The sequence below is a fragment of the Rattus norvegicus genome, chromosome 5 (assembly GCF_036323735.1).
Source record: "Rattus norvegicus strain BN/NHsdMcwi chromosome 5, GRCr8, whole genome shotgun sequence".
Taxonomy (NCBI): domain Eukaryota; kingdom Metazoa; phylum Chordata; class Mammalia; order Rodentia; family Muridae; genus Rattus; species Rattus norvegicus.
In genome coordinates, this window is record NC_086023.1 from 166,085,869 (window position 1) to 166,096,888 (window position 11,020).

The 11,020-nt window shown below is 43.2% G+C and overlaps 1 protein-coding gene and 1 pseudogene across 7 annotated transcripts in view; one reads left to right on the forward strand and one right to left on the reverse strand.

Moving 5' to 3' along the window:
- Rere (arginine-glutamic acid dipeptide repeats) overlaps window positions 1-11,020 on the forward strand; it is a 331,790-nt gene that overhangs the window by 37,099 nt on the left and 283,671 nt on the right. The window contains exon 1 of one of the 7 annotated variants that reach the window (XM_063287068.1): window positions 2,788-2,834. The exons of the other annotated variants lie outside the window; for them this stretch is intronic. The gene's annotated coding sequence lies outside the window, so the exon portion shown is untranslated. Of the gene's footprint in view, window positions 1-2,787; window positions 2,835-11,020 lie in introns of those variants that run through there. 7 annotated transcript variants of the gene reach the window in all.
- Window positions 5,344-5,693, reverse strand: LOC108351064 (small nuclear ribonucleoprotein G pseudogene; annotated as a pseudogene).

The window sequence follows — 11,020 nt, forward strand, 5'->3', positions numbered from 1 at the left end:
ATTCTGCCTGCATGTACACCTGCAGGCCAGAAGAGGGCACCAGATCTCATTACAGACGGTTGTGAGCCACCATGTGGTTGCTGGGAATTGAACTCAGGACCTCTGGAAGAGCAGTCAGTGCTCTTAACCACTGAGCCTTCTCTCCAGCCCAGGGGGTGCTTTTAACAGCCTAGCTTTTTTCCTCCAGCTCCCTTTTCTAAGTAGGAAAAGAAAAACAACAACCACCACCAACCAAACAAAAACCCACTTTTTTTTTTTTTTTTTTTTAATATATGAGATGACTTCCTGCTACTGTGCTGGTCCTACCCTCCCAACTGATAGGTTCAAATGAGCTACCTACTTCACTAGTGGCTAGCACTACAAACTGCTCCTGTGCCCTGCTGTCTAAGTCCTGATTTTGAATATTACCATACTTGTTCTGGTGCTACTTTTCAATATCCAGAATAACGCTGCATTAGAAATACAGGATGCATTTTCATTTTAGTAGCACACATGCTAAAACTTGGAACAATCCATAGAAGAGTCCATTGCTCCTGTGCAAAGATGACATATAAAGTCAAGAAGCATTAAAACATGTAAGATGAGTGTCCTAGTTAGAATTTTACTGCTGTGAGCAGACACCATGACCAAGGCAACTCTGTTGTGGTAAATATTAAAAAAAAGTCTAAACCTTTTGTCCTGCACTGTTGCCAGCACCCACAGGGCCACATGGCACTGCAGGGTATCTTTATCTCAGCGGTTCCACGCTGTCCCCAAGTACTCTCAGACCCACGAGCCGTTCAGCACCTTGCCACGCTGGTCCCTAGAGTTAGTTCTAGCACCTCTGGGGCCATATGGAGCTGACCATAATTTATCTCTGGTCAGTATCTCTCCAGGCAGCTCTCTACTAGCGCGGACTCTCTGGTTCCAGCTACCCAGTAAAGTCAAGACTCAAGAAACTGCAACCCAACAAATCAGATTTACATGTTACATTCTCTCCATAATACACCCACACAGTAAACTCACAACGTTAGTAAGGATATAAAACCAATTGATAAGCCCACCTAGATACGATAAATTGACCTATAGAAATCCATCTCTTAAGAAATAATTCATAACAACCTGTATCAATGTAGAGCTACAAGGCAAGGATCGTTTCCGTCTGCCTCCATGTTGCCTCTCTCTGCTCCTTTCTGCCTCTCCCTCTCCTTCTAAAACCTCTGTTTTTGCCTCCCTTCCTTCTCGTCCAATGACGGGCCTTCGTTTTGTCTTGTGTCTGTCATCAACTGCATAACATCAATCTACAGAACTCTTTTAAGGACAACATTTAATTGGAACTGGCTTACAGGTTCAGAGGTTCAGTCCATTATCATCAAGGAGGGAACATGGCAGCATCCAGGCAGGCATGGTGCAGGAGGAGCTGAGAGTTCTACGTCTTCATCTGAAGGCTGCTAGCAGAATACTGGCTTCCAGGGAGTTAGGATGAGGGTCTTAAAGCGCACGCCCACAGTGACACGACTACTCTATCAGTACCATACCTTCTAATTCTGCCACTCCCTGGGCCTAGCATATACAAACCATCACAGTGAACTTAACAGGAAATATATATGCAATTTTTTATTTTCTAGTAGCCACATTTTAAAAATAACGGTGAAAGAGGTGGGCAGTGGTAAGGCATGGGAGGCAGAGGCAGGTGGATCTCTTTGAGTTTGAGGCCAGCTTGCTCTACAGAGCTAGTAACAGGACAGCCAAGGCCATACAAAGAAACCCTATCGAAAAAAAAAAAAAAAAAAACCAAGAAGAAAAGAAGAACAAATAGATATGCATGTATGTTTTCTCTCTCTGAAACCTAGTGTTTTATATCCAAAATATTATAGTTTTAACCATGGAATTAAAACAATCAGGAAACATAAAACGTAAGCACTTCCATGTCCTTTAATAGTAATAGAAAAACAAAAACAGGAGGTAGAGAGTAATTGCATCCACACTATTATATTAATCGCTGTAGGGAAAGATCGGAAGCGGACATGGCCATATGTTAACATTCGTTAAGCCTATTGGTGCATGCACGCAGTCTCACAGTGCTCTGTAACAGTTACTATCTGTACAGCGGGTGCTGCAGGAGAAGACGAAGGGAGGTGTCTAACATTGAGCGGACTGTAGTGTGAGGAACACGATCACTTGCTTAGTTAGACACGCCGAGGGGACATTGTGCTCCGTTGTTAGTTGTTATTTATTCCCTTACCAGTGAATTCCAGAAAAATGGCACGTTATTTTCAGTATCTGCTTTGTGTGGATACAACTTCTTATGAAAGACACACCATCTGGATACAATTTAATCCAATTCAAGCTTGCTGCTGTCATCTTTCAAAGAATGGAATAGTTCTTGAACATCTCTGTTTAGACAGATGTTTGATTTGTAGATTTTAAAATTGAGGTGTCAAATAGTAGTAACATTTTTGGAGTTTAAGAGTTTTAAAGCCCTCTTGTGGTAATTCAATCAACAAAATTTCTTTTATTATTTATTAGCTACTATATTAAAGGTACAGAACAGATGTTCACTTAGTGTAAATTAGCTGTGTTTTTTTTTTTTAAAAAGCAGTTTCTTTTTCTTCAAAATCCTGTTGTTGTTTTTTTTCTTTTTTTTTTTTGTTTCTTTTTTTTTAAACTGAAAACTTCAAGGCCAAAATAATATTCTTACCAAAGCAAGGCATCATAGAATCTTATTAAATCTTTTGTTTGATATTTGCTAAATTTAATTTAAAGGTACTTTTCTTTATGTAGGAATGACTAATTATTGTGTCTCAGACAGGCGGAGAGACAGACAACAGACAGAGGCTGTGCATGTAGAGGCCGTAAGTCAACCTTGGGTATTGTTTCTCAGTAGATGCCCACCCCCTCCCCTTTTTAAAAAATTAATTAAAAAAATATTATGTGTGTGTCTGAGAATGGGCTTGTGTGGGCACAGTACCAGTGGAGGCCAGACTGGGGTGTTGGATTCCTTGGAGCTACAGTTACAGATCATTTTGAGTCACCTGATAAGGGGTCTGGGGACTTACTTATCTTGGTCCCTTCCAAAGAGCAGCAAGCATTCTTTTTTTTTTTTTTTTTTTTTTTCCTTTTTTTTTCGGAGCTGGGGACCGAACCCAGGGCCTTGCGTTTGCTAGGCAAGCGCTCTACCGCTGAGCGAAATCCCCAACCCCAGCAGCAAGCATTCTTAACCACCGAGTTCCAGTGCCACCCCTATGTTTTTGAGACAAGAAAACCCACTGGGCCTGGAGTTTGCCGATTGGTTAGGCTTACCGAGTAGGAATCTCCAGGGATCTGTCTGTCTCTACTTGCCAAGCACTGGGGGGTTGTGCTTTACCATGTTTTTTACTTTTTGGTGTTGGGGATCAAGCTCAGGTCCTCACGTTTGCTTACACAACAGGCCCTTTAGAATTTCCACCCTTTGAGATGACTTTTTAAAAAAGATTTATTTATTTTATATATGTGAGTACACTGTTGCTGTCTTCATGCACACCAGAAGAGGGCATCGGATCCCATTACAGATGGTTGTGAGCCACCATGTGGTTGCTGGGAATTGAACTCAGGACCACTAGAACAGTCAGTGCTCTTAACCACTGAGCCATCTCCCAGCCCGCAGCCAGTGCTCTTAACTGCTGCTGACTCTACAGTCCCTCCTGTCTGTTTTAGTACCCATTTTGCTACCTGTCTTTCTCCTCTTCCCTTCCTTTTCTCTAGCAGTCACTATTATGTTTTTGTAAGATCAACTAATTTTGGCTTCTGTAAGTTAGTGTCAGCATGCTGCGTGTGTCTTTCGGTGCTCAGCTTCTTGCACTTGATATAGTGTAATGTCTTCCTCTAGTTTGATCTGTGTTGTTGCAAATGACAGGGTTTCAATTTTTTAAATGGCTAAGTAGATTCCATTATGCATGTGCACATTTGTTTGAATCCATTCATCTGTCACGGGTTGAGCCATGTGCTGACTCTTGAGAACAGTGCTGTAATGATGGAGGATGTCGGTGTGCTTCCTCCACTCTGTGTGAAGCAGGATTTGCTCAGTGGCCCAGGCAGTCGTAAGATCATTGGTGTGTGTACCCGCTCTTCTAGCTGTAGTCTGCTAGAGTGCACCCTTTTATCACGTGCTCGTGACCTCCGTATAGCTGCTTGCTGGTTGTCACTGTGCTCCTGGCATGTTCTTCAGAAGGTGTCAGAAGGAGACTGTGAAGACATAGCTGTGTGTAGGAGAGTTTAAGTGAACAGGAAGGAAGACAGGCACTTCCTGCATCTGTACTGTCATCATTTAGGCGACATTTCGGCCAGAATGTCTGGTGCTTCTACACTGTGGGAAATGCATGTTTTTGTTACTGAGAAAGAAAAACCCTAAGGATCCCTGATCCATGGGGAACGATTTTTTCCGGGCAATGGTTACATGTTTTCCTGTGTCAGGTACTGTACCATGTGACAGCATGTGCTTGAACATCATGGTGGCATTCTGAAGTGTCAGCATTCTCTTTCTTACAGTTGAACACATTGTTTGCCAGACAACATTGCTGTGAATATGTGTTTTCATTTCTCTTGGGTGTTCACCTGCTTGGGGAAATTGTAGATTTATGCCAGGCCTCTTCATTAGTATTTTGAGGAACTGCCAAACTATTTATCAGAGTGACTTAACACTATTGACAGAGACAAGTTTCACCTAGGAAGAGAGGGTCTCAGTTGGGGAATTGTCTCCATCAGATTGGCCTGTAGGAGTGTCTGTGTCTCTTCTCTTGATTAATGATAGACATGGCCCATCCCACTGTGGGTGGCACCACTCTTAGATGGGTGGATGTGGACAGAGGAAGAAAGCCAGCTCAGCAGGCCATGGAAAGAGCAGTCAGCAGCCATTGTTCTTCAGTGATCTCTGCTTAAACTCCTTTCCTGAGTTCTTGCCTTGCCTTCTTTGGATGGTGGACTGGACTATAAGCCAAATAAACAAAACCCCCTTTTTCTCAATTTTTGATCCGTGTTTATCATAACACAAAACCAACCAGGACAGCCATGCTACAGCTCTCCAGCCATGGTGACATCATCTAATGTCTGTCACTTGTCTGTTGGGTCGACAAGTCCCACTGAGGGTTTAACTGCAGTTTATGATTCTGCAAATCTGTATTTTCTTGTTCTTTTGAAGGATTTATTTATTTATTTATTTATTTATTTGATAAGTGCTCTATCTGCATGTACACCTGCATGCCAAAAGAGGCCATTGGATCCCCTTACAGTTGGTTGTGAGCCACCATGTGGTTGCTGGGAATTGAACTCTGGACCTCTGGAAGAACAGTCAGTGCTCTTAATGGCTGAGCCATCTCTCCAGCCCCCCCTATCTTCTTTTGAGTTTTTTGAGCATCACAGAAGTTTATTTAGCAAAAGGTTCCATATGAAAATGTACATGACCCAGTTCTCCATCACTGTCGTAGAGGTCCTTGGGGAGGGATGTGGACACCACCACTGCACAGCCATTGTTTAGACTTCCAAGGCTTCTGACATGATGCTGCTGTTTCCTGTGTGACCATTGTTCTGATGTCATTCTGCTGTCCACTAGTTACCATTCCCACACACTCAATCATAGATTCATAAAGGGATCAAAGCCCCAGAGCATTCCATGTAAATGTCAGTGATAGCTCCTTGTCCATAAACTTCTTAAATTTGAGAGGGTGGGCCTTGCTCATGGTGACTCCTCAGCAGGCTTGGCATGATGGCAAAGTAGTATCTTTTGATACTTTTAAGAATACAAATCTGATTTTTTATTAGTTCATTAGGTAAAAGTCTTTGTAGTAAACACTATTCCCTCCTGAACCTCCTGTCCAGTGCTTGCTGTGGTTTGAAAGTGTCCAAAAAGGCTCATGTGTTTAAGGTTTGTTCTGTGGTCATAGGACCCAGCGGAAGGAAGTTGGATCACTGGGGACATGTGGGAGGAGGACATTGGGACACTAGCGCACTCTTCTCTCTGCTTCCTAGTGATTGTAAATGAATAGCTCTTTTCTGTGTGCCATGAAGCTGTGAGACCGTGAGCTCAAATAAACCTTTCCCTTCTGTACTGGCTGTTCTGTGTGTCAACTTGACACAAGCTGGAGTTGTCACAGAGAAAGGAGCCTCCTCCCTTGAGGAAATGCCTCCATGAGATTCAGCTGTAAGGCGTTTCTCAATTAGTGATGTAAGTGACATCACTGGGAGTTGGCCGAGTCCCTGGCTAGCTAAAGGGATGCGTAGATGACTGTTGATATAAAAGAGGTCAAAGTGCATGTAACTTTAAAACAATCCTCTGTAAGGCTTGCTTGGTCCTGGGCAGGGTCGGCTGTTTGTGCTTTGCTTCCTGTTTTCCAGATGGCACTGGAGCAGCCCCCACAGAGAGCCTCACATTCTTCTTGTTGCATAACATTTTCCTCAGAGTAATGGCTCTCAACCTTTGCAGTGCTCATATTGCGGTGACCCCCAAATATAAATTTTTTGTTGCTATTTTATACTGTAATTTATTATGGTTATGAATCCTAATCTAAATCTCTGGTATGAGAACCACAGGTTGAGAACCACTGCTCTAAAGATAGGATAGGGGAAACCTGTCTGCCATCTGAGCCAGGTCTGAGTTCAGAGGACAGCACTGCGCATGCTCCTGGACTTGCAGAGGCAGTTGCAGAAAAGGGAAGCCTGAGAAGGAAGCCTCAGTGTTACCGAGAGGTACAGAGCTCTGGAAACAGGCTCCTAAAGTAGATACCTGGTTGCTGGTGGCAGGGATCTGTTTGACTTGGAGTTAGAGTTTTACTTCAGAATAAATATATTCAACTCACTAGAACCTTTCGTTCTTCAGGTATTTTAATAATGCTATTAATAATATATAGAAAATGTCATGCATGGGTTTTAGGAAGAACCTCTTATTTCTGTGTGTGTGTGTGACACATCGATATGTTGATGTCAGAGGACAACTTGTGGGCATTGTTTTCACCATGAGGGTCTTGCAGATTGAATTTTGGGTCGGGTTGTTGGTAAGCTCCTTTACCTGCTGAACAATAATCACACTGGTCCAAGGTTCTCTCATTTCTGACCCAAGAGTACATGGCACACTGTACTTTTTCAGGGATGCAGAAACCTAGACTGAATCTAGATTGTTTCTAGGGTTGGATTTTACTGAGGTCAGTCTCCTGTGGGGTGTCTAGATACAGTTCTCTGTATGTGTGCTCTCTAAACCTGCTAAGGTTTGCAGACAGGAGATGTCAGTCATTCCTTGCTTTGTTTAGCTTTATTTATCTAGCTGAAAGATTATGCCAGTGTTTTAATGTTTCTTTTTGGAGGGCAGAGGCATAACTAAACTTTAGAAGGCAAAATAATGCATTTTCCATGAGCCTGGGTCATGAAGTCAGTTTGGACTTCCGGTCTTTATCTCTGCAGCCTAGTTTCTCCATGGCCTTGTGGAAAAAGAGGCAAAAAAGAGGTGGTGTCCTAACCAAGACAACAAACAGCATCTGGATAAGTCGTTCTGGGGAAATGAGGATGGTTAAATTGTGCAGCCATTTTGAATGAGTTCATTTTTAGTGAATGTGCATTATCAGAAGAGAACCTCCTGAGTTCCCATCCAGAAGCAGGTAGACACTGTGGTGTATCGGCCCAGCTACTCCTTAGGCAGAGACAGGAGGATTGTTTGAGACCAAAACTTTAGAACCTTTAGTCTGGGATGCATAAGCAAGATTCTGTCACAAACAAACAAGCAAACAGACAAGCATCTCCTACCCCCTCCAAATGGCAAAGGTTAGCAGAGCTGAAGTCACAGGGGTCAGGGAGGATGGTTCTTGACCTTGGTGAACACTTGGAAACCATTTTGGCTGTTCAGGAATGAAATTAAAATTTAAAAATGGCTTCCTTAAGAATTATGAAGGTTGTTTGCAGATGCTACAGTGTTCTAGAAGTCAAGCAGAGATTTGAGTATTTGTGTTACAATACTGTGTTCTAGGCTGACTTACAATTTTTACCCCATTATCACGTCTTGAATACCTGCGTGAACAGTGGCTTCTCACTAAAGTCTGTGGAGACTCACAGATCCACCACAGACCAGTGTCCCTGGTCCTGAGGAGCTCTTCCAGTGGGAAGATGCTGACCCTGTGTTCCATGCAGGCTTTTGTGATGAGGCTGAAACAGACTGGAAAGGGCCTGGTGAGGTACTGCTGTGAAGGTCAGAGGAAAGTTTACCTGAATCTTAAAATTTAAAAAAAAAATTCACATTTAATTACTTTGTATATTTATGTGTATGTGTGCGGACACGTGTGCCATGGCTCACGTGGAGGTCAAAGGACAACTTACGAGAGTTGGTTCTCTTCTGCCTTGTGGATCCTGGGGAACTGAATGAACTCAGGTTGTTAGGCTTGGAGATAGGCAGTTCACCCAATAAGCGTTTCTTGAGCCATGCTCTGAATCTTGAAATTGATTGTTACAATGGGTGCTTGCATGTGCGTGCGAACATTGTGGAGCAAAGGGAAGCTATAGAGCAGCTGGAGGCGGCTCAGCAGCCAGTTAGCAGCAGTTGTTGACTTTGCAGAGGACCCACCTGAGTTTGGTTTCCAGAACCTACCCGGGGGCTCACAACCATCCATAGCTCCAGTTCTCAGGGATCTGCCTCCCTCTTTTGACTTCCCAGAGTACAAAGCGCGCACAGGGCACACATACATATATCATACATATTTTCAGATAAACCACTCATGTGCATAAATCAATCTAAAAAACAAACAAGCAAACAAAAACCAAAGTTGTAGAGATTGGAGACTGGGTGGAAGGTAATATGAACCTCACCTTTCTAATGGCTAGCAGAAGTGCACTGCAGCAGATAGGGGTACGTAGAGGTGAAAGCCAATTGGATTTGATAGTCGTTGGAGTAATTGTTACTCTTCACCTGGGGCCATAAAGCTTGGGTAGTTAGGGATATGAAGTGCCATTAAGGATTTGGGAATATGGGAAGAGACTGCTTTTAGAAAGGAATTATAAACACAATTTTTAATTTCTGTGTGCGTGTTCATGTGCATGTTGCATACTTGGACATGAGTGTGTAAGCATGTACCTATGGAGGCCAGGGGATTGTCATTCTTTATGTTACTGCCTTGAGACAGGGTCTGAAATTGAACTGGAAGCGGCTTGCTTTGATTAGGCCGGCCAGCTGGTGAGTCCTTGGGATCTGGCTGTCTAATGCTGGGGTTACAGGTCCATATAGCTGTGCCTGACTTTTTATGTGTAAATGTTTATGTGTGTGTTTGTAGATTATCGGCCTTTTACAGTAAGTGTCTCTGGAAAGAAGTCAAAGATCTTGAGAATGGAGCTAGTTGAAGCTTAAAACAAATAGAAAAACATGTGTGAGTGGTGTGTGTGTGTGTGTGTGTGTGTGTGTGCGCGCGCGCGCGCGCGCGCGAGTGTGTGCGTGTGCGTGCGCTTCTGTGAGTTTGTGTTCCGTGTGCATGCAGGACTACAGCATGCTCTCAATCTGGGATCCTTCCTTTCTGTTCTGAGGTTTTATTTGACATGCCCCCAAACCAGCTTCTAGACTCTGGCAGCTGATGTGAATGATACTTACGAGTCTGACTCACGGTAGTGACCACAGTGTGCTTCTCTCCATGGTTACTGACTTGGGATAGTGTAGTTAGTTGTGAACTGAGCGCTGCATCCTTTTGCACAGGCTGACCTGAGCTCTGGAGCTCATCGAGTGAATGAGGCAGGGTTTCTTTGTGTAGTCCTGGTGGTTCTTGGGCTCACAGAGATGCACCTGCCTCTGCCTCCTGAGTGCTGGGATCAAAGGCGTGTGCTACCACAGCCCAGCTTTTCTTTCTTCCTTACTTACCTATTCCTGTTTTGTCTTTATTCTTGTTTTGAGTTTGTGTCGACCTGGCTCATTCATTTGTGTGCTCTTGGTCCTTTTCTTGTACTTTACACCGTTGTCTTTGGAAGGGAAATGCTTATTTCTGTGTTACATTAGTAAACTGAAATATGGAGTTGGCTTTAATAATTTTCTCACATAAAGAAATTCTACTTTAATGTGACAGTAAAGTAATATTGGTATTAAAATACTAATTTTAATTTTTAAGGGAAAACATAACATTTCACTGACTCTACTTTTCAATGACCTCCCTTCCTCCTTCCTGCCCTCCCTTCTACACTGTAGCTGTCTTAGACACACCAGAAGAGGGCATTGGATCCCATTACAGATGGTTATGACCCACCATGTGGTTGCTGAGATTTGAACTCAGGACCTCTGAAAGAGAAGTCAGTGTTCTTAACCCCTGAGCCATCTTTCCAGCCCTTACTTAAAGCTGACTTCTGCTTAAGTATCCTTTTGATTGTGTCTTGCTATTCAGGAGAAACGATAGCCTCATTTGCCAAATGACAGAACTATAAGGCTCTGAGGACTTGCCTGATATAAAGGCAACCTTGGCCCCAAAATGAAAACAACTGGGCATGGCGGTGCACAACTTTAATCCCAGCACTCAGGAGGCACAGGCAGTTGGATCTCTGAGTTTGAGGCCAGCCTAGTCTACAAAGTGGGTTCCAGGACAGCCAAGGCTACACAGAGAAACAACAACAACAACAAAACCTAAAAGGAGCCAGGTGTGGCAGTGCATGCCTTTAGTCCCAACACTCAGGAGGCAGGCTGAGTCTTTTGAGTTAGAGGCCAGCCTGATCTACTTGGAAAGTAACCAGGCTACCCAAACACACAGATATGTACACAGACACACACAGAGTTATAGACACACACACCCCTACCCTCAAATCTAAGCAACAAAATGAAGAGAGGGGAAGAGATGTGGAACAGTTCTTTTAAGATCCAAAACAGATTTTTATTTCTGCTAAATAAAGTTTTTTCTAATAACCTGTAATAACTTTACCTAGGTCAGCAAGGCGTTTTTCTATTTCTTGTAAAGAATCATTTTCCTAACGTTAACACTAGGGAAATACCATTGGAAGTTTTCCCTGTTCAAGACTGAGTTCAGTTCACTAGCAGCTGCTCTAACTTGCATCTTAAATGTTT